The sequence below is a fragment of the Dasypus novemcinctus genome, chromosome 4, assembly GCF_030445035.2.
Source record: "Dasypus novemcinctus isolate mDasNov1 chromosome 4, mDasNov1.1.hap2, whole genome shotgun sequence".
NCBI classification, from domain to species: domain Eukaryota; kingdom Metazoa; phylum Chordata; class Mammalia; order Cingulata; family Dasypodidae; genus Dasypus; species Dasypus novemcinctus.
The window spans coordinates 64,582,671-64,606,845 of NC_080676.1; positions in this window are offsets into that span (position 1 = coordinate 64,582,671).

A 24,175-nucleotide genomic window follows, 5' to 3' on the forward strand; every position below is an offset into this window, starting at 1 on the left:
CCTGTGAATTGCTACTATTAAATAGAAGTGAATGGTTTTAGAAGTTGTAATGTTGTGTTGGAAATTGGTTTTGTTTTTGCCTTTTTTTAAAAAAAGTTAATACATGATTAGAACTTTTTGCTAGGAATTTTGCAGCTGAAGCTCAGTCTTTTGAGTGTTGAAGTTAGAATTTGGAGACTAGGACCAACTTGGGGAAAGTGTCTGAGCTGTACTGTCAGGATGGGTGAAACCTGCAAAGACATCAAGTTTGGGAAGGCAGGATTTCACTTTCCAGTTGACCTAGGAGCAAGAACAGAAATGGGAGGGCTGTTGAACACTGATCTTGTAGGAATCCACTAGTTAGGACCATTTAGAAGTCAGCCTATAAATCTTAGATGCCATCAGATACCTGAAAAGTAAACTGAGGGGATAGTTAGTGTGACACCTTGAGGAACTTGGCAGTCAGTCCCTTTGACAAGAGTGTAGGGCTGACTGTTTTTAAATATCCTGGGGACCTCAGTCAGGCTAATTTGAAGACCCCAGAGCAATCCAGGGAAAATGTGCAGCATGTTTCCTAAGGTGCAAAAGCTCTGCTTTATTCAGTGAATCACTGTGCAAAGTGCCTGTTGCAGTGGGACACAAATATTGCTGTGTTTTCATTTGCTGTATTTTGAATTGGGTAAGGCATTATTTCTCTTGATTGTTTTACTATTCCACCTTTTCCCCCTAGTCTGCTCCCCAAATCTGATGTTAAGAAGCCTTTCACCTGAAACCAAATATAAATAAGGGTCAAGTGCCGGACATCTTTGTTGCCTAGAATAGCTTCCTCTGGGTGTCTGCTACCTGAATGTGCCTCTTAGCTGTGTGTTTAAGTCTTTAAAACGAGCATTTCATATTTCAGATTCAGTTGTGTATGATTTAATTTTCTTTATTAGGAGTCGTTAGGCAGGGAAGGAAGAAAGGACACACATATATCAAATTTGTTAATTCCAGCATCAGTAACCAGTTTTGGCCCAAAAAGATTTCTGATCACCCCTGTTTGCATACAGTCATATCTTTTCTTGCTCAACTCCTCATCCCTCTTCAAATGTGTCTGCCTCAGGAATGGGACTTGGTGAGAAGAGTGAGGATGGAAGAGGAAAAACTTAATTTTTAAATGACCTCCTCACCCGCGTTATTAAAATGGCTGCAGAGCAGACACAGGATGAGTTGATCCTCTGATCTCATCTGTGAAAACTTGTGTAATTTTTTTTTCTGTGTTATACTACATACAAATCACCAAATTACAAATTAAGCCTCTGTGATCCTTGGTGTAATGAGCAGTTCCTTGGGGACTTTCTCCTTCTTTCCAAGAAGTGGGAGAGAAAGGAGCAAGGTGTCATAATGTTTTTCATTTGTATTTTGGTCCTATAATGTAAATACAATTTTCTATGTTACTTTTTTGTGGTAACTATCAAGATGAATATTTTAATTGCATACATTATGTGAAAAGGAAGGAAAATTCCATGTCTGAATAGAAAAACAAACAGAAGATACCTCAACCAACTACAGTTAGTAAAAATCTGACAAATACTACAAAAATTATAAAAATCTAGAAATATAACATAACACTTTTGTTAACACACCTTCGTACTATTTTATTCATACCCATTGTTGGCCTCATACCAGTTGTTCACAGTTTCGTATGACAACAGAATATTTTATGATCATTTTCTGTAAAGAATAGAAACATAATCCAATCTTTCCTCAGTTAATTGAAATGTGTTTTTATAAAGTTATTATTGATAGTTTAGAAAAGTTTCATTCAGCTTCACAATTCATTATTGGTAATATTTTATAATTTAAATATTTTTAAATGTGGGAAAATTTCTATTAAGTTTCTCACATACATAAATGTGAAATTTGGAAGACTTTACACAGACTACCTCCTGACTCTGTATATTTTAAACCATGTTTCTCTTCCAGCACCCTCAAGCTTCCTGTGCTAGATGCCTTAGGAAAGTCTCCATACAACCCTCATCCTTGTCCTTCCTTTGAAGCATGGTGCTAGGTGAGATGACATGCTTAGTAGTAGAAGTACTCTTGGAACCAGTCCTTTATCAGTATAACCATTAACTTAGCTCTTTATGAAAGTAATGGGGAACCAGATAATCATATCGCACTAAACCCAAACTAAACCTAAACCTACCTCAACTTTCCCTTAGCCACATCTCACAAATTCCCATGGCCATTTTAATGCTTGACAGAAGTGGAAGTGTGATGGAAAGGAGGAGAAAATGGGAAGGAATAATATTCTTCACCAATTGCAGTTAAAATATCTTATTTTTGAAAATTAAAAAAAGAAAAATGACCATGTGAACACTTGCTAAGATTCCTCTCAGGACTTTGGAATGATCCGTTAAAGGGAGGTACTCTGAAACTTAATCTCCATTAATTTGGCAGTAATATCCACTTCTGACTTGAGGATTGTAAAAACAGTAACAGATTTGGAGTGAGAGACATTGATTCTCATCCAGGCTTTCACACTGACTCACTAAGTGGACCTTGGAAAGTTATTCACCCTTGACCTTTCAGTTTTTCCTTCAGAAAATGAGAGTTTTGGGTAGATAATACCTCCAAATCCCACCTGTCTTTAGCACTGAGTTACATCAGATAGAACTGGATGAGTTGCCATAGCAAAATCCACACAGATGGGGGCCTCCCTGCCTTCACAGAGTCAGCACAGACAGCATCCAGGCCTAAAGAAAGGTGGCAAAAGCAACTCTAGGCATTTCCTCTCTGTTTTGGAAGTGGTTGTGTTATTTTTTTCAAGAATGCAGCAAAACAGCTCTTTACAAGAGAAAAGGTGTAGTCTTTCCAGGGAATCTAGTCCCCTTTGCATCCCAGCAATCTCCTTTGAGTCATTAAATGATTGATGATGGTGCTGTTTCCATGGTGATCCACTTCTATCCTTTCCAGCAGCTGCAGAGCTTAACATACAACTTCCACAAGAGGGATGGGCATCCACTTAACTAAAGCATTCAGGGCATTACTTGACAGCTCTGCACTCTGGGCCCTGGAAATGATTCCAGAAAAAAGCAGGGTGGGAGCCTGGTGAAATCATTCATCTCTCTCTCTCTTTCTTTCTCTCTCTCTCTCTCTCTCTAATGCCATGGAATAAGGTCTCAAGAGTTATGTCCTAGCTAGAAAGGCATGTTAATCACAAAGGAAACTTGAGGATTCTGAGTGGAATATTTCTTGGTTGGTGGAGCTGTGTAATATGCCTTCCCAATACCATTTGCTTTTTACCTTGGGGAATCTTCTCTCCTCCCTGGCCCATTGGGCTAAGTTGGCTACATCTCTCTTTCACTCACTGCCAACTTTTGCCACCAATCAACTCTCTGGCTGTTTCTGGGCCTCTCCTATTCTAGCTGCCTTTTCTTTAGGTCAGTCAATCCAATACCAAGAGCCATTTGCTTGAATGGAAAACCTTGCCTAATAGTTAACGGATGGCCACAGCTGTGATAGAGGATCCAGGCATGGAGTACATTCTAAAATAGAATTCAGCCACAGAGGGCATGGAAACATGCCTTGCTCCACACTGCCAGGGAATGCAGCCACGAGGCTTGGGCTTTTCACGCCTCAAACTCATTAAACCCTCAGTCTGCATTTCACACATCACATCCCTCCAGAATCTCTGGCTTCCTTCCTGCAAACAGAACACCCAGGTCACTTCAATTGGTCCTTTACCAACTTGTTATTGATATCACTACTCATCAAGAATTTTCTGAATACCAAGGCTATACAAGTAAGGAACAGAATGCCCCTATGGAGGAAAGGATTGCTGTGACTTTTAGTATTATTGGATTATAGACATTTAGAACTGAAGGGTATTCTAGAAATCAAGTAGTCCTGCCACCATAATTCTCTGATATGAGTGAAGAAGTGTCCAAAGGTCATATTGTGAGTTTGGGTCATAGTCAAAGAGTGGAAACTGACTCCCTGTTCTGCAATAATTTCCACTAAACCACTTTTAAAATCATTATTCTTAACACTAAATCATTTTTTGAAGGTACCTAAGATAAATTTTGTAGAAGTAGGCACCCAATGCAATCACCTAGCTAACTGCCTTAATCTTTTCCTTTAGTTTTAGAGACTGGTCTAGAAGTGTGGAAGAAATTATCCTCTTACATATGCAGAAATCCTAGATACTTGTTTTCATCATCCAAACTCCATATGCAAACAGAGCAGTTTATAGCTAAACACATTGAAATATACACATATTCATTCAACAAGCTATCTGAACTCCCGAATGTGTATAGGAGCTATCCTTAGTGCTATGGGAGACTGAAAGGAAATTTTATAAAGCCTCTTCCCAGGTGGGTTCCCAGTAAGAGAAGAAAGGCAAGCAAAACCCTTCCCTTTGCACCCTATGATTGTAGAATAAAGAAGATCTGGGCATATATTTTTAAAAGAGTATAAACCTGTTGGGTTTAATTTTGAGGAGGTATCATTTATCTGTTTTTTCCTTCATTGCTCATACTTTGGGTGTACAGTTTAAAAAACCACCACTTACCCTAAGATCTTAAAGATGTTTCCCTAATTTTCATCTAGGACTTTTATGGTTCTGGTTTTTATATATAGATCTTTGATCCATTTTGAGTAAATTTTTATATAAGGTATGAGTTAGGGGTCCTCTTTCCTTCTTTTGGGTGTGGATATCTTGTCTTCCCAGCACCATTTATTGAATAGACTGTTCTGACCCAGCTGGGTGAGTTTGATAGCCTTGTCAGAAATCATTTGATCATTGATGTGAGGGTCTATTTCTGAACTCTCAATTCAATTCCATTGGTCAATATGTCTATCTTTATGCCAGAGTAATTTGCTTTAAAGTCAGGAAGTGAGGGTACTCCAAATTCATTCTTCCTTTTTACAGATATTTTTGGCTGTCCAGGGCTCCTTACCTTCCAAATAAATTTCATAATTGGCTTTTCTATTTCTGCAAAAATGGTTATTGGAATTTTTATTGGGATAACATTGAATTTGTAAATCACTTTGGGTAGAACTGACATATTAAAAATATTTAGTCTTCCCATCTATGACATGGAATATCCTTCCATTTGTTTAGGTCATCTTTGATTTATTTTAGCAATATTTTATAGTTTTCTGAATACAGGTTCTTTATGTCCTTGGTTAAGTTTATTCCTAAATATTTTATTCTTTTAGTCTCTATTGTAAATGGAAATTTTTTCCTGACTTCCTCCTCAGATTGTTTATTAGTAGTGTAAAAAACACTACTGATTTTCACGTATTAATCTTGTGTCTCATCACTTTCTTGAACTTGTTTATAAGCTGTGGCAGCTTTGTTGTGGATTTTTTTTGTTATTTTTTAGGTATAGAATAATATGGCCAATGAGTAGTGAAAATTTTACTTCTTCCTTTTCTATTTGGGTGCCTGTTATTTCTTTTTCTACTCTGGCCAGAACTTCTAGCATAACACTGAATAACATTGGTGACAATGGGCTTCCTTGTCTTGCTCCTGATCTCAGCAGGAAAGCTTTCAGTCTTTCACCATTGAATACAATGTTAGCATGTTAGCTCTGGGTTTTTCATATATACACTTTACTATGCTGGGAAAGTTTCCTTCTATCTTTCAGAATGTTTTTATCAAGAAAGGACACTGTATTTTGTCAAATGCCTTTTCTGCATCAATTGAGATGGTCATGTGATTTTTCTTTTCAATTTATTAATGTGGTATATTACACTGATTGATTTTCTTGTGTTGAACCACCCTGGCATACTTTGGATAAAACTCACTTGATCATGTTGTGTAATTCTTTTAATGTGCTTTTGGTTCAACTAACATATATATATATATTTGAGTAATTTTGCATCTATATTCATTAGAGAAATTAGTCTGTAATTTTCTTTTTTTCATGATATCTTTATCTGGCTTTGGTATAATGGCTTCATAGAATGAGTTTGGTAGAGTTCCTTCTTGTTCAATGTTTTTGGAAGAGTCTGAGCAAGAATGGTATCAAATCTTCTGTAAGTGATTGTTAGAATTCACCTATGAAGCCACCTGGTCCTGGGCTTTTCATTTTTGGAAGACTTTAATGACTTCAATCTCTTTACTTGTGATTGGTTTATTGAGGTCTTCTATTTCTTCTGGAATCAGTGTAGGTTGTTTGCTCCTAGGTATTTTTCCATCTCACCTTCTTTGTCTAGTTTGATGGTGTACAGTTGTTCATAGTATCCTTTTATGATCTCTTTTTTCCCCCTATGGTGTAAGCAGTAATATGCCCTCTCTCCTTTCTGATCTTATTTATTGCATCTTCTCTCTTTTTTGCTTTGTCAGTCTAGCTAAGGGTTTGTTGATTTTGTTGATCTTCTAGAAGAACCAACTTTTGGTTTTGTCAATTCTCTCTATTGTTTTTTCTTTCCCCATTTCATTTATTTCTGCTTTAATCTTTGATATTTCTTTCCTTCTGCTTGTTTGGGATTGGTTTGCTATTCTTTTTTTAGTTCCTTCAGGTGCTCAGTTAGGTCTTTGATTTTAGCTCTTCCTTCCTTTTTAATATAAGCATTGAGAGGTATAAATTTCCCTCTTAGCAATGCCTTCTCTGCATCACATAGATTTTGATATGCTGTGTTCTCATTTTATTTGTCTGGAGATATTTACTGATTTCTCTTGCAAGTTCTTCTTTTGACCAACTGATTAAGTGTGTGTTATTTAATCTACACATTTTTTGTGAATTTTCCCTTTTTCTGCCTGTTAATGATTTCCAGCTTCATTGCATTATGATCACAGAAAGTGTTTTGTATAATTCCAGTCTTTTTTTTAAATTTATTTTTAAATTTTATTTATCCCCTTCCCCTTTGTCATTTGCTTGCTGTCTGCTCTCTGTGTCCATTTGCTGTAAGTTCTTCTTTGTCTCCTTCTCTCCCTTTGATGCGTCGTCTTGCTGCACCAGGTCTCTGTGGGCTCCGGACGTCAGCTCTCTGTGGGTGTGGGCCATCAGCTCTCCATGGTCAAGGAACGTCAGCTTCTCCATGGGCGCCAGCCAGCTTGCCTTTACAGGGAGGCTCTAAGAAGTGAACCCAGGGAGCCCAATAAATTGAGCCACATCCACTTCCCTAATTTCAGTCTTTTAAAATTTATTGAGACCTGTTTTGTAAGCCAACATATAGTCTGTCTTGGAGAAACATCCATGAACACTTGAGAAGAATGTATATACTAATGTTTGGGATTACAATGTTCTGTACATGTCTGTTAGGTCTAGCTCATTTATCATTTTATTTAAGTTGCCTATTTCCTCATTGATCCTCTGTACAGATATTCCATCCAATAATGAGATTATTGTGTTGAAGTCTCTAATTATTATTGTTGAGATGGCTATTTCTCCTTTCAGTTTTGTCAGTGTTTGTCTCATGTACTTTAGGGCACCCTAGTTATGTGCATAAATATTTATTATAATTATTTATTTTAAGTTACTTGTCCCTTTTATTAATATATAATGACCTGATTCATCTCTTCTAACAGTTTTGCATTTGAAATATATTTTGTCCAATATCAGTGTAGCTACTCCAGCTCTTTTTTGTTTCTATTTGCATAGACTTATCTTTTAACAACCTTTCACTTTCAGCCAATTTTTGTCCTTGTGTCTAAGGTGAATCTCTTGTAGATAACATATAGATGCTTCATATTTTTTAATCCATTCTGCCAGTCTGTGTCTTTTGATTAGGGAGTTCAATCCATTAACATTCAATGTTATTACTATAGAGGCATTTATTTCTTTGTCCATTTTATCCTTTGGCTTTCTTTCTTTTTTTTTTTTTTTTTGAGGTACCAGGACTGGAGATTGAACTGGGGACCTAATATGGGAGAAGTTGGTGCTCAAACACTGGGCCATATTGTCTTCCTGAGCTGGCATTTTTGTTTGCTTGTTTGTTTTTGTTTTTAGAAGGCACTGGGGACTGAACCCAGGGCCTCTTATATGGGAAGCAGGTGCTCAACCATTTGAGCTATATCCACTCCCCTCCTTTGGTTTTTTAAACATATATATTCTTCCCTACTATCTCTGTTTCGAAGGCACAAAGACAAATATGATATCCCAAGTAGCTGGATCACTTCTTGAGGCTTGGGTTTAATTGGTGACAAACAAAAGAGTCAGTATAGTTATATGAAGGGTGACAAACTGTCCTGGTTTGCCCAGGACTGAGGGAACACCTAGGACAAAGGATTTTCCCTGCATAAAACTGGTACAGTCTTAGGCAAATCAAGAGAGTCAGTCACCTTTGTTATGTGGTTGAGAGTGGAGGCTCTAGAGCTAGACCATTTTGTTAAAATCTTAACTTTGCCATTACCATGTGCATAACCTTGAGCAATTACCTAGCACTCTGTGCCTCAATTGCCTCATCTGTAAAAAATAATAGTGCCAGCCTCATAAAGTTGTAATGAAGATTAAAGTTAATGGATATAGTGTTTAGTAAATGTTTATGAATTACTAGCAGAAGATACCAAACTCTCTCTCTAACCCCCTCTCCACTCATCTAACTCTACTTTTCTTAATTAATTAAAATATAGCTTTGTTAGAAGGAATCAAATTGATTTGTACTTGTTTACTTTTATTCTATTTTCACAAGGCATTTGAATTGCACTCCTTCAGGTGCTCCTGGTTTGCCCCATCCTCATATATCACACTATTTTGCTTGGGCTTTGACTCTATTGGGTGACATGGAAAGCTGTGAGAAAATTCAGAGGGAGAATTTGGCTTATTACTTATATCCTTTCCGTACTACAGGAGACATTGCAGTGATGTGGAAAGAACATGGGGCTTGGAGTCAAGAGCCCTGAAGTAGGGAAGTGGACTTGGACCAATGGATAGGGCATCCTCCTACCATATGGGAGGTCTGCGGTTCAAACCCTGGGCCTCTTGACCCTTGTGGAGCTGGCCCATGTGCAGTGCTGATGCGCGCAAGGAGTGCCAAGCTACGCAGAGGTGTGCCCCATGTAGGGGAGCCCCATGTGCAAGAAGTGCGCCCGGTAAGGAGAGCCACCCAGCACGAAAGAAAGTGCAGCCAGCCCAAGAATGGCGCTGCACAAATGGAGAGCTGACACAGCAAGATAACGCAACAAAAAGAAACACAGATTCCTGGTGCTGCTGATAAGGATGGAAGTCGTCACAGAAGAACACACGGTGAATGGACACAGAGAGCAGACAACTCGGGGAGGGGAGGTGGAGAGAAATATAAAACAAATCTTTAAAAGAAGAAAAGTGTCCTGGACTCTGTCACAGGTCCCCACCATGACCTTGGCCATGGCTTATCCCTCTCAAGATCTCTGTTTCCTAATCTTTAAATGAGGCAATTGGGCAACATGATCTCCAAGGCCCTTTGATTTGGAGTGGAAACATTGTGTAGATGAATTTTCTTCATTTCTCTTTCCCTTCTTTCTAGCTCAGGAAACTGAGAAGGGGAAGGCAGATGACAGCAGTCTCCTTGCATCTCCTGAAAACATCTCCTGAGTCCTAAAGAGCAGAATTTTGAAGTCTCACACAAAGGATATGTTAGGCTCGGCCCCCTCTAATTACAGTCCATTAAGGCCCCAGATCCCTCCTGTCTGCAGAATGTGCTGTTTAACATTCTCTCTGGTGGAGCCCTTACCTTTGCCAAAGCAAGCCACTGCATTCACTTCTGTTGATGTTTATGTTGAGAAAGTAGATAATCCTCCCTGCAGTGACAAGTTGATTGAAGCAAGTAAAAACTGAATAGAGTTTAGAATTCTAATTGCTGACAGATTCATAATAGTGTGTGAGGCCTGGTATCTGCCTGGCTGGCCCTGCTGTTCAGAATAGTGTGAAGTTAAAGAGTATATTGTTTCTGGTGTGAGCTTTCTCAACCCCAGAATTGTTTCCTTTCTGAAAGGAAGGATGAGGGAGAAATGTGGCTTTCTAAAAATGATGAAGAAAAACTTCCACAGCACTTAGAACAAGAGGAAAAAGGCAACTGGGTAGAGTTTTCTAGTGAAAGGTAATGTAGAGATGGGCCTAAGAGGGAGGACAACTGGGTTGTCATTGAGAATTGACACCATTGCTTTTAGGGCAAGTCACTTAACCTCTTTGACCCATCAGTTAAATGGGGAGGGTGGAGGGGTGTTAGATTGACATTCATGGTTGGCCTGCAGTGCTTTTCTACTAAATATTTTTAAGGAGAATAATATACAATTCAGACAGTCGGAATAGCTTTGGCTAGAGTCCTTGGCAGAGAATACATCCCAGTGATATCTATTTGTATGTATAAAACTATAAAAAATGAATTGGAAAGATTCACAAACAAATTTATAATACTGGTTGTACCAAGGCTGAAGTGGAGGTTAATGAGACTAGGAGTTAGAATAAAAGTGTTTCAACTGTATCTGCATAGTTTTATTTCTTACATAAAAACATTTGAAGCAGTAATGAGAAAATATGAACTGTCATACCATACTTTTCTTGTTTCTCAAAATTAAAAATAAACTTGACTAAATGTCCATTGATCAAATTCTCATACTTCATAACTTTGTATGACATCCTCTTTGAACCTCAACTTCCTCATTTATAAGATAAGAAAGTAGGTTTAAGTGAGCCCTAAGATCCTTTGAGTCACAAACTTCTATTTCTGGTAAGAAAATAATAATAGGGATGGCCAGCTGACAGGGAAGGCAGAACCTATTATTTTAAGCCAGTATGCTGGCAGGTAGCAGGCTTATGTTGAGACTGTCTTCAGAAGAGATGTGATGGCTTTGCCTTCCTTCCAGTCTCTAATAAATCTGTATATTTACTTAGTTCCCAAATTTTAAAATCTAAAATATGAGAATAACTGCTAGTATTCCTTTGCCTTAGCAGAAATTACCACTTAGATTAAGAGGAAACTGGTGATTATTTGGGAGGAAGAATGGGCTAATGAATATTAGCAGATCCAGAATATTAGTTGTCCTTATGAGTCTCTCTATGTGGGTGACTTTGGCCATTCATTTTAACCTCTCAGAGCCCTCATTTTCTTATTTGCAGAGTGAATGGGTTGAATCAGATGATCTTTAATTTCTATTTTTAAAGAAAAACAGAAGTAAAATGTTTTACTTGAAGTAAAACCTGAGAAAAACCTGAGACAAATGCCACCAGATCAAGAATGCAATAGGAAGAGCTCACAGTGATCATATTGATTAGACTAGCTGTGGCCATTGTCCTTAAGCCATCTAGAATCTGGGATCCTGCTGATCTACTTCAATGTGGATTCATTCTCTCCACCCTTTCTCTCTAGCCTCTTTCATGCTGTCTTGTCTTTAGCATCTACCCTCTATGCTCTTCTCATCTTGTGCTGTTCTGGGCTCCTAAAATGACCCTGTATCTGCAACATGACTTCTCTCATTATTCTGATTTTTCTACATGAAGGTATTTTAATATTTTCTTGTTGCTTATGGTCTTTTCTGTTTTTTATTTTAAACCAGGAGTATCACTGTGTAACTTGCAAAAACTCTATTGCTGAAAATCCTTTTGATTAGATCACTTCAGGTTTATAATTAATAATTTTTTCACTCATTAATTGTTAATGTAGGTTAGTGTTAAAAACTATTTTCTACACTTATGACAAAATATGGAGTGCTTCTTTTCAAAAATCAACTTTAATTCTGTATTATAATTGTTATTTATCTCTTCATATCCCCATCTCAAACCAATTTGACTTTTTTCATCTTCTGAAATTTATTCTTCTGAATTTATTCTAGTGTTTCTCCAGTAGGATGGTAAGAAGCTTCTGGCTAATAAACTGGCAGTTTCCAGATTAAAGCAAATCCGTAGACAATGATTAAAGAGCTTCTACAATAGTAAAGTGAATAATAAGCACTCAGAGATTGTCCTTGGATAAAGGATCCCTATGGGCACATTTCAAAGTCCATTCAGTGGCCAGGGGTTGTAGAGCTCTTCTAGAAGATGAATATACCATAAATCACTTGTTCTTTGAATTTTTCCTAAGGAGACAAAAGCTTGAAGCCATGACTCAAGCTTGCCAAGACTTTAAACCTATTGTTCCAGGAAGTCTAAGGATTCTGGGGCTGCGACCACTGAGTTTATGTTTCCAATATCGAAATCCAACCTGAATGCTCACACTCCTCTAGTAACCCAAGGGCACTAAAATGGTGTGATAGTCTATGCCTTGTTTTTTTTTTTTTTATTTTAAATTTTTATTTTTAAAGACGCTTTAGACCACATAAATGTTCATAAAAAATATAGGGGATTCCCATATGACCCACCCCATTTCCCTCCTGCATTTCCCCACATTAAAGATATCCTTCATTAGCGTGGTACATTTGTTATAATAGATGATCACATATTGAAACATTGCTACTAACTATGGACTATAGTTTACATTATAGCTTACACTCTGTTCTGCACAATTTGGTAGATTATGACAAAATATATAATGGTTTATCTGTCATTGCAATGTCATGTGGGACAATTCCAATGTCTCCAGAATGCCCCCACATTAAACCTAATTTTCCCTTTCCCTACCCTCAGAACCTCTGGTGGCCACTCCATATTCAATTCAGGCATTTTTGACAGTGAATCCTTTTGTTAGCTTATAACACTGACCTTTTCAGAACTTTTGATTTATCTTTCATGAAAAGTCTCCCCTCAATCGGCTTAAAGTGTAATTGATAAAGAGAAAACAGAACGTGGATTATTGTCACTGCCTATGGACCATAAAGAAGACAAAACCTGATGGCAGCGGCATGTGGTGGGGGAGGATCCAGTGTTTCTGTTTTCTAATCTACTGACAGTCTTGTGTATTTAGGGAAATCACACTCTGCCCCTGGATTTCCATCTCAAACCTAGGGAAGAGGACTGTTTTAGTAAGAGGAGAGGAGAAGGGACATAGAATTAGCCCTGAAAGATTTTATATCTCTTTCATGCGGGTTAATTTCTTGTACCTCTATTTCTCACTTTAGGAATAGTAAGAGCCAACTGGCTAACCTTAGCTCTTATTTTTCTGCTGACATCTATGAGAAATAAAATATCTTGTTATTAGACTCGATGAAAGGGTTTATACAGAACATTTAGCCCATCCTTCTCATTTAAATACAAGGAAACCTGAACCAGTGAAAGCTCAGCCCACACAGTTACTGAGAATCAGAGATGGAAGTTGAATTTGATCTCTTCACTCCCAGGCCCATGCTCAGCTTGAACTGTGGAGTCAGACTGCATTGGATTTAATTTCCAGCTCCTCTCCTAAGACTTGTACATTCTTGGGCATGTTGCTTAACCCCTGCGTGCCTCTGTTTCCTCCCCCTAAGTTAGAGATAGCATCTATTTCATAGTATTCCTCTAAGACTTAAATGACATACAGATAAAGTGCTTTCAGTGGCACACACATGTTAACACAATACTGGTTACCTCTTTTATCATTATTATTTTTACCTCATGTAGATGAGTGTCTAATGAATCAAAAGATACAGCCCTGGGAGAGGGAGCTATTATTTAATGGTAACAAAAAAGGCAAATCTGATCTTATTACCTATCATCATGATTAAAAGTCTTTTGAGGCTTAGCCTTGCACTCAGGTGAAGGCTACATTCCTTATCCTTAGGACAAGGCTCTAAAGACCTTCCAAGGTGGCATCTGCAGACTTTTCTAGCCCTGTCCTTTGCCGTGCTACCTTTCCATTCCCCTGTCCACCATCCCCTCTTCCCTTGGTTTGATCTGGGCACTCTATTTTCCTGAACAAGCCATGGAATCCCTATCTCCATGGCTTCACACTTGACTCTGTCTGAAAAATGCTTTCTCTAACTCTGATTAATTCACATTTATGTTTTAAGTCTCTTAGCTCCTCCTAGGCAGCCTAAGAACAATATGCCCTTACCTTTTTCTTATCCCTTATATAAAACATAAATTTGAATTTCCTATTTCCTTATCTATATACTGTGCTTGACTAGACGTATGCTGAGGTCAGGAACTATCTTCTCTTCACTGCTTTAGCCCCAACTGCTAAGATAATGTCTCCCATGTGTTAGTGCTCAATGAGTTATCTACTGAGTGTGTGAATGATACACAGGCTTCCTTTCTTCCTCTGCAAAGCTTCCTGCAGCCTGAAGATAACAGAGATTTTGTTCTACTCCTAGTTGCTGGTAAATGCAAGCCTCCCCACCTTGAGCTGGGCTTATAGGTCAGTATCAAAATCACAGAAGTAGCAGTTTCACAAGAGAAGCCCATCCAAACGTCTGACTTCCCATGAACAGGATTTAACAGAGAACATTATCTTACCCTGAGAGAGGTCTGGAAAATGAACACTTAGGACATGGGAAAGTAAGGAGAATGGTGATTGTGTCTGTGTGCTAAGCAAGAGACTAGAAGAAGTGAGATTTTCATTGTCTCTGGATAATCCTCCTTACATTTTCTCATGATTGCCTGAAATAAGATTTCTTAATTGTTCAAGGGGTTTAAAGTGTGATCCCTTGAATGTATAATTATCTCCATTATTCAAAACAAAGGAGACGAAAGCCAGTCTGAAATAAATAAAAAAAAGTAGCCTCCAGCTCAACTCTCACCTCCACCTCCAAATTCTCTTTTGTTTTCTTCCAATGGCTCCCACATCCTTGTTCTTGTGGGCTCTCAAACTATACCAGCAAGATGAGAATAATTACAAACAGCAGACAGTTATGAGGATTGAGAATTTCACAACATTCAGTTCAGACCAGAGCACAGCATCGCCCCATCACACAGCAAGGCATATACTGAATCAAAATGAATTTGCCACACATACCTTCATAATTAGTTTCAGTCTCCCTCCACTCCTTAGAAAGTGTAGCATTCATTCATTCTCCAGAAACCCTTTGAAGAGTGGCTCTTGTTCATTCAGCTTGCTCAGTCAGTCACTTGTGCCCTGGCTATATGGCCTGCGATTCTCAGGCAACATAACATAATAGCATAACAAGAAAGGATCCTACCTGGGATTCAGATGACTGGGTTCTAGATTTGTCTCTGCCCCATATAGTTATGTGACCTTGAGATGCGACTTCTCCCTGTATTTTAATTTCCTCATCTTTAAAAGAATATATTGGTTTATAACAGGGATAGGCAATTTTTTTTCTGTAAAGGGTGATACAGTAAATATTTCAAGTTTTATGAGCTATATTATCTCAGTTACAGTTACTCTATGGTGCAATACCAGCCACAGACAATACAAGTGAGTGCGGCTGTATTTCAACAAAGCATCATTTATGGACAACGGAATTTGAATTTCATATTAATACAATTTTGTGTCATAAAATGTTATTTTTGTTTTAGTTTTTCTTCAACCATTTGAAAATGTAAAACCATTCTTAGCTCATGAGCCTACAAAATTGGTGGGCTATATTTTGCTCATCCCTGAACTGCACCATGGCTCTTAAAGAAGGGTCTATAAAAGTTTTAGGGAGGCATGCATATTGTAAATACAAAGCAGCACACTTTGTTGCATTGCACTTGTTTGCGTTTTTGTCACAATGTTTATTTTACTTTGAATTTCAAATACAAGTAAATGTGGATATGTGATTTTTATGTTTTTCAAAGGAAGTCTAAAAAAGACTGATGAACTTTGATTTTGACCATATCCGAGGCCTTCACACTCACCTTTTGTGACTCCCTGGAGTGGGTTGCAGCTGATCTTCAGCCCCTACAGTGAAAAATCATTTATACTGCTTTGGGGTTTAAAATGCATCATGGATTTTTTTTCCTCTGAAGATTTACCTTCCTAATCCCTTTTGCTGATATGAAAATGAGTTTGCATTACTTGAGCTTACAGTAGATTAAGGTAGAACAGGGATGCAGGGAGAAGATTTGCTGGAAAAGCAATAAAAGTGATACCCCAGGTTAAATCCTCCTCCTTGATGCATCCTGACTCTCCTAGCCACAAGATTTTTCTTTTCTTAACTACTTCCAGCATTGTTCCCCTTCATTTGAACCATAGTATTCTCTTCCACATTCTGATCCTGCATCCTTGGCTTGGCCCCAGTCCTGGGGCTTCTCTGACATTTCAAAAGTGATAACTTACCCTCTTGCTTACCTGGTCGAGAGGCTGGGACCTAGAAAATACCACATAATTTGAACAGTTCAGATCAGTTTTTATATTTTTTTAAGGCATTCCTACAGAGAAGATCTGCCTTGGCTTACACTTACTCAAGAGGTGGAATAGCCTTCTTTTCTGGCCTGTGTTTTTCTCTAACAACCTAATTTTTCACCTGAGAGGATGTCACACTCCTACCAGTTTGGCAGAATATTAAGCCATGTGAACTGGCCCAACCAGCCCCTTCCTCATCATTCTGGGCCTGACATAACGATGCACCTCCCTAGGAAGCCCCTGTCCATGCAGTGGCATGATTCCACACAAGGCCTTAAATTACCATGGAGCCTTTAATCACTCCATGAAATCCCAGGGGCAAAAAGGAGTGCTTGTGACTTACACCTGGACAGGAGATAAATCATACAGGAACAAGGAGCTCTGTGATTTCATCTGGACAGGAGATTAATTGTATAAGGAACTCTGTGTATTTGTCTGTAAGGTCTTTTGAGCAGGTCTCTTTGGACGTTACAAAGGAGTACCTGGGTGATTTAAAATTTGAGGAGGTGGGTATTTTGGGTTCTAAATGCTGGTTAATCTTTCTGCCCTGTCTATTTTCTGGAAAGCTGAATAGTATTTTAAAATATTGATTAATGTATTTACTTCCTTCCAATTTCTTGTATCCCAAAGCTATTCTTCTCATCCACATGCCCTCAGATAGATTGTTACTATAGAAATTCAGACACAAGAAAGGAGTAAAGACTAAATTTTGAGTTTCAAAATAAGCCTTTTGAAACCCATGGCAGACAGAAAACTTTCAGAGAAAATGCTATTGAACTTGTAAGAGCTCAGGGCTTTTAAACATCAATAATGAAAGTTCTGGCATAGGTGGATTCTGACATAGCAGCAATAGACATAGATTGCTTGTCATATGACTAGGTGAAGTCTGGGGAAGAGGATGACAGGTGAGCAAGCTCCTGAGAAGCTGAGGAAGTTTCTAAGAAAGTGACTCTTCCTATTCAGTGGTTAACTTCAAATAGTTGAGGGGAAAGGGTTAAATATTAACCATCCCCCGAATAAGGTGATCTGTGATTAAAACTGACCTAGAACCTCCTTCCCAGAGAGATTCCAACAGAATTCTAGAGTACCTGATATCAGCACAGAGTAGCAACACTTAATAAGAAATGATGTCACATTATGTTTTGATAAAAAGGGCCAAAGAATGGTCTGTAGCCTTAGAGGGGCATGGGGAGGTATCAACAAATTGTCGATCAGTCTTTTTAGAGAGTTCAGAGACAGATTGTGGACCTGAAAGAGTCACCTGGTCATGAAAGGCAAAGTAAAAGCAGAAAGTACCGCAGAACATGTGACAAGAGACTTGATGGGGTTTCAATCAGCAATATTTATTGAGTGCTGACATGCAAATGGTATGGGCCAGATACCATTCTAGTCACTTGGGATGCAATAAAGTAAAAAGAAAGATAAAAATTCCTCTTTCTTAAGGCATTTTAGTGTTGGAGGAGCAGATGGTGAGATGGAAAATAAATACATTAAAGAGTATGTGTTAAATCCTATGGAGAAAAATAAAGAAGATTTGCAAGAAAATTCTGGAAGGAGATGGTCAATTTTAAATCTGGCAATCAGGAAGGGTATCAATGAGTAAGGTCCTGAAGGGGTGAGGTTGTGGGGATACCTGGGAAAAGCCAGTGCAAAAGCCCCGAGGCAAGCATATACTTAAAGTGTTGGAGAAAAACCAAGGAGGCCAGTAGAGGTGTAATGTGGTGAGTTAGGGGTGAAGAGGGAAAGTCAAAGTCAGATAGGTCACATGTGTCTAGATCATGCAGAGCCATGCAGGCCAGTGTACATTTTTGTTCTTAATCTGAGTGAGATGGGGGGCCTTTCACTGTTCTGAGCAACGAGTGGCCTGGTCTCTGACTAAATTTTTAAAAGGATCACTTTAGATGCTCAGAGTAAACTAGGTTATGAGGGTCAAAGCAGAAGCAGAGATAGCAGTAAGGAGGTTACTGCTAATCCAGGTGAGAAAGGATGGTGGCTTAGAGAAAAGGTGCTTTTGTAGAGATGAATATAAGTGATTGGATTCTGGATGTATTTGGAAGATAAAAGTAATGGTATTTTACAATAGACTAAAAGTGAATTATGAGAAAAAGAGAAAAGTCAAAGACAACTCTGAAGTTTGGTACTTGAACAACTAGAAGAGAATCTCCATTAATGAAGTTTGGGAAGACAGATAAAGGAGAATGTTTGCGGTCGGGGGAACATCAGGAAAAAGTCTGGCACATGTTGTATGTGAGATGTCTATTTTACTTGCCAGGGGAGATGGGATCTCATGAAAAAGTGGAGGGGTTGACCTTAGGGAGGAGAGAAGGCATTAAGAACGCACAGGCATTGATACTGGTAGGTGGAAATGCAAACTTCTTGATAATGCTAATATCAGTTTGCATTGATCCAGTTTATATACATGTTTTCCCCATGACATAGCATGGGACTTTTCAGAGCTTAGAAGCAACCTGGCAAAGAAGAAGACAAAGGGAAATCAAGATTTGACAGAGTTAAAGCATATCCTGGTTAAGTTTACTCAGAATTGACAAAAATCAGGCTATTTTTTGCCACCAAATAGAACAGGGGCACAAATAGAGATTATATACAATTGAATTACAATTTTCATTGTATATTTGTGTTTCCTGTATTGGAAAGGTTTTATGTGTTATACTTTTTAAAAGTATGTGAAGGAATAACAGTGTGATGAGTTTAATGTAATAATAACTGACAGGTAAATTTGAAAGCAGAAGGGAAAATTTACAACCAAGGGAAGAAATAGGAGGTTCATGTCAACTGATAGGAGAGGTAGACAGTAGACTTACTCTCCTTATGCTTTGTCAGAAAACATCTTATTGTAGCTCTAGAGATCAGACTTCAGACAGAGTGATATTGACAATCAAAGGGCTTTTTAGGTAGAATGACTCAAACCACTTCCTACGAGGGAGCAATTTACAGAAAATTCAATGGAATTATCTTTGGCATTTTCAAGTGTTTGAAGAACTGGCATGGAGGAGGCATTATACTTGTGTTCTGTGGCCCTATAGGATAGAGAAGGGCTAATGTTATGGAAAGTCCAGGAAAATTTATTTCACAAGATAAAATAGACACTATAGACAGTGTTGTCCAAAGATGGGTGACCTGCTACTAGGAGTCTGTGAACTCCCTGTCAAGGGAGTTGTGGCAGTTTGAGGTTATTTTATGAATATCAAAAAGGGAAAGATTATGTTTGTAAAATAATTTAGTATTTTGGGTGTGATAGCTTTTGATTATATTAAATTCAGCTGAGGGGACTTTGATTAGATTACCTGTTAAGATTGATTTAGGGGGAAATGGAATTGGCCCAGTGGTTAGGGCGTCCATCTACCACATGGGAGGTCCGCGGTTCAAACCCCGGGCCTCCTTGACCCTTGTGGAGCTGGCCCATGCACAGTGCTGATGCGCGCAAGGAGTGTTGTGCCACGCAAGGGTGTCCCCCGCGTAGGGGAGCCCCACGCGCAAGGAGTGCGCCCGTAAGGAGAGCCGCCCAGCGTGAAAAGAAAGTGCAGCCTGCCCAGGAATGGCGCTGCCCACACTTCCCGTGCTGCTGACGACAACAGAAGCGGACAAAGAAACAAGATGCAGCAAATAGACACCGAGAACAGACAACCGGGGGAGGGGGGTGTTAAATAAATAAATATTTAAAAAAAAAAAAAGATTGATTTAGGGCTTTTGATAAAAGCCAACTGATTTCTGGTACTTTGTATCAACAGCCCTTTGGCAGACTAATACAGAAATTGGTACCAGGAAAGTGGGGTCATGCTGCTTGCAATCACCAAAAATGTTGGGATGGTTTCATAAATGGGCAAGGAGTGTTTTCTGGAGGAATTGTGAGATGCTTGACGGAAAAAGCCTAGATTGCTTTGAGGAGACTGTTGATAGGAATATGGACTCTAAAGTTATATCTGGTGAGGACTTGGAAGGAAATAATGAAACTATTATTGAGAGCTAGAGGAAAGATCTTTGTGTTGATGTTGTACAGAACTTGCCAAGATTGACTCCTGATGTTAGACGGAAGTCAGATTTTGAAAATGATGAGCTTGGACATTTAGCTGAGGATATTTCCAAAGTAAATGTGGAAAATTTGACCTGGCTTCTCCTTACAGCTTACAGCAAAATGCAATAGGAAAGAGATAAGCTGTGAACTGAATTGCTGGGCACAAAGAAACCAAAGACTTATACTGGAAATTCCAAGCTTCTGGAAATCAAGCCCACAGATGATAGTGCCCCATTTGAGGAATTAACTAAATCTGGAACTTGTAAGTCAAGATAAAAAATACAGTTTTACAGGAAAGACTTGTGGAAAGTCTTACTGTCTGGTGTCTTGGACCCCTGCTTGCTGCAGCTAAGCCAACAAACTTTTTGAGAGATCTTTATGAATGAAACCACTGTTAGCCTGGACTAAAAGGGACCAGGAAGGGAGAGATAGAATGGAAAATGGCTTTAAGAGGAAAATCATGGAAGCTGAGACCTAGAATTATGACATTTCCAGGGGCCAAGAGAGGGACCCCACCCATGTGTAGGAGAGGGTGAGTTTGCCCTGGCATTTGTAGAAGGTAGATATTCCAGCCTGCTATTCAGGGAGAGTTTGGCTGTCCCAGTTTACAGAGAAGGTGGAGCACATTTCCTCATGGTTGGGGAGAGTGAGGTCACCATCCCACTGCTCTGAGGGGGTTGGACCCAGGCCTCATAAATTAGGAGGGTCAAGTCACTACCTCAGTGCTCCAAAGGGGATAGGTCTATATGCTAGCAATTAGGGAAAATGTTGCTGCCACCTCACTGCACAAAAAGAGAAAGAAAATGTTTGTAAACTAATCTATTCCTTGGAGTATGATACCTTTTGATTTCACTAAATTCAAGTGAAGGGTCTTTGATTAGATTATTTGATAAGATTGCTTTGGGCTTTTGATTGGATTACATCAGTGAGGTGTAACTCAGTTTGAGTCCCTGTCCCCTTGCTCAGATATAAATGGACACTCACACAGACAGACACATGTCAGGAAGGCTTTGTCATTTTTCATCCTGCCATGGGACAAAAAGGAGAAGGCTCAAACAGCTGAAGCCATGGGGAGAGATGAGACATTTATTTGGCTAATAACTAACAGTTGAAATTGGGAAGAACTGAGACTGATATAGGAGGCCTAGAAAAAAACTAGCCCTCTGTCAGGAGAGAGAGAACTATAGGATCCCTTAAGCATGAAGCCTCAAAAGGCTAGGCCCACAGAGTACAAGAGGAAAGGGTGAGTCCAGAGGAGAAGGCAGAGACCAGCCAGAGACCAGCAGCCATCTTGCTTTAACATGTGGCAACTGACTTAAGTGAGAAAACACCTCTTAAGGTGCCTTTTTTTTCATAATGTATTTATTTAGGAATAATTGTTACAGAAAATAAAGATGATTTTTCTTTTTTTGGAAAAAATGCCATATTTTAATACAAAATTACCAAATATGAGAATACATATGCAAAATTTTCAACAAATTTGTCTTTAAAATAAAAAAAAAAATCACAGTGAGAGTAACATCTCTGGTTACAAGTGTCAGGCTAATTAGAAATAAACACACACCTCCCCACTACCCTCCCCACAAACATATATATATACAGCTTATATAAGGCACGGGTGGACACATATGCATACGTAAATAGATGCATGCTGTCCTAAAACCATATAACATGATTTTCCTGCATTTTACTCAGCTCAAAGAAGTTCTTCATCTAAAAATTTTCCAAGCCTAACATTCTACATAGGAAATATCATAAAGCAAGATTCCTGGGAGCTGTTAATTGAAAGTTTAAAATGTGTTTTGTAATATATTTTGTAAAATCCACATACATACAGAAGTTGTTATATAGCGCTTACCATTTAATTTTAACATTTTTCCAAAAAGCTTTATACAGCACTGTTTATTTTATGAGAGAGTAATATAAACCTTTCCAATACTTACACATGGGAGCACTAGAGGACAATGTCTGTTGATTTGTAAGGAGTTTTCATCCCACTGAGAATGTGCTCCTGACTGAAGAAAAGCCCCATGCAGTACACTGTTTTCCATTTAACTACTCTTATAGTGCTTGAATTAGACTTCTCTTGGCCTTGGAACTGTACGTTTTTACCCTAAATAAACCCAACAGATTTCTGGTATTTTGCATCAGCACCCCTTTAGCAGACTAAAACAGGAGTTTTCAAACAGAAATTGCACAGCTATTTGACAAGGATACTACATAAAAAGGAATCAGCATCAGGTTCCCACCCCAACTTAAGATACTAATAGCCTATGATGACACAGTGAAAACAATGACTGAAACAAAGGCTTTATATAAAGGCTTGGCAGGAAATGGGGAAGACCAAGAATGAAGACAAAACACATGAATTCCTTTTCTGTTTATACACATTTGGCAAAGAATGATGACTGGCCACATAATTTAGCATGGGCTTTCATTGGTTCCCTTGTTAGAAAGGTTTTAGGTTTACCTTAAAAAAGGGACTTGAATATTGCCTAAATAAATATTGGATAATATGGCAAGTAGAGGTAGTTTCAGAAGACAGTCCTTATTCTCACTTTTTGCAAACATACACAAGGAGAGAAAAAAAATATTCCTAAAAGTGATTTTAAAGGATCAAAATGTGGGATTCAAGAGGCCATAAAGCTCCATTTTACTAGAGTGTGATTTTCAAATGGCTCATAATCACATCTCCAAGCTTGTCTGGAAGGGCCAAAATATTAGTGTTCTTAGCAGCAAGGTAGTTAAGCGATTACTGTCTCATGCAAATGCGTTGTGGTTTCAGGTTAGAATGAAACAGCAAAATTACACTCTCTGTGTCCTTAAGTTGGCCTCAGATATTTTTTGACAAAAGAAAGACTGCAGTTATAAACTGAGGCACCCAAGTAAGTCTTAGACTCAAAATCTTACCTCACGGCACACTATACTCCTTTGAATTTGCAACACAGAGTTTAGAATTTTTTTGAGACACTTAACATTTCATATAATTTAGCACAAGCTTTTTTAGTACATAGTATGAGTCAGGTGCTGTGTTAGTCACTGGAGAGTAAAAAATTCATTTAGGCAAGGTCTTGCCCTCAAGGAGCTCTTAGTAGGAGGGAAAATCCAGGAAACCAATCATTCAGATGTTATGTGTTATGTGCTACAATAGAGGTGTCACAGCAGATGATGATAGTGGTAGATGTCAGAAAGTTGATATGGGCTAATTTTTAAAGGTAATTGGATATCAGGCAAAGAAGGTGAAAATTGTATCCATCAGAAAGTGTAAGATACAGTATTAAGGTCTAAAAAGCATGAAAGAGTGGAAAGAATTGGTCTTACAGGCGGGCTGGAGGAAAAGTTGCGTGGATGAGAGGGTGTGGGGATTAGACATGAGGCTAGACAGGTAGATTCAAGCCAGATCATAGTTATTGTGTGCTAAGACAAACAGTAAGCATTTTAACTTAAAAGTGATGGGAAGGCATTCAAATATTGAATGAGTTGTATTCCAGCTTTTTGAAATCTCTCTCTATATTAGTGTGGCAGATGAGAGACCTGAACAGTGGATGAGGTAAGATGAGCCCTACCAAGGAGGGAAGATGGAGGTAATTAATAATAATACCTACTTGATTGTGTTGTGTTGATCAAATGAGATACTTTTTGTGAAATATTTGAAACAATTCTTTCCTTATAGCAATCGGTTAATTCTAGTTGTTAACATTATCCTCCTCCTCATTATTATTACTAATGACCCATTGAATCTGTATGTAGAATGACATAAGCAAGAGGGAGTTGCCTCTGGTGACTCCCAGGTTTCTGATGTTTATCTCACATAAGAGCTGTGCAGATGGCATATGTTCAGGAAGGTTGCCTAGCAATAGTGTAATAAAAAATACAGAATCTTTTCAGTCATTATTTAAATTTTTTTCCTCCCAAAGAAATCTCTGAGTAGGGAGGGAGTGGGGTGGGGTGGGGGGGCGGGGAAGGAACAACAAAACAACAAAATGTGCTAAAACTCCAAGAGGTAAACTGATTTATTTCAGGTAACAAAGTAAGTTTTATTCCAGATCCCAA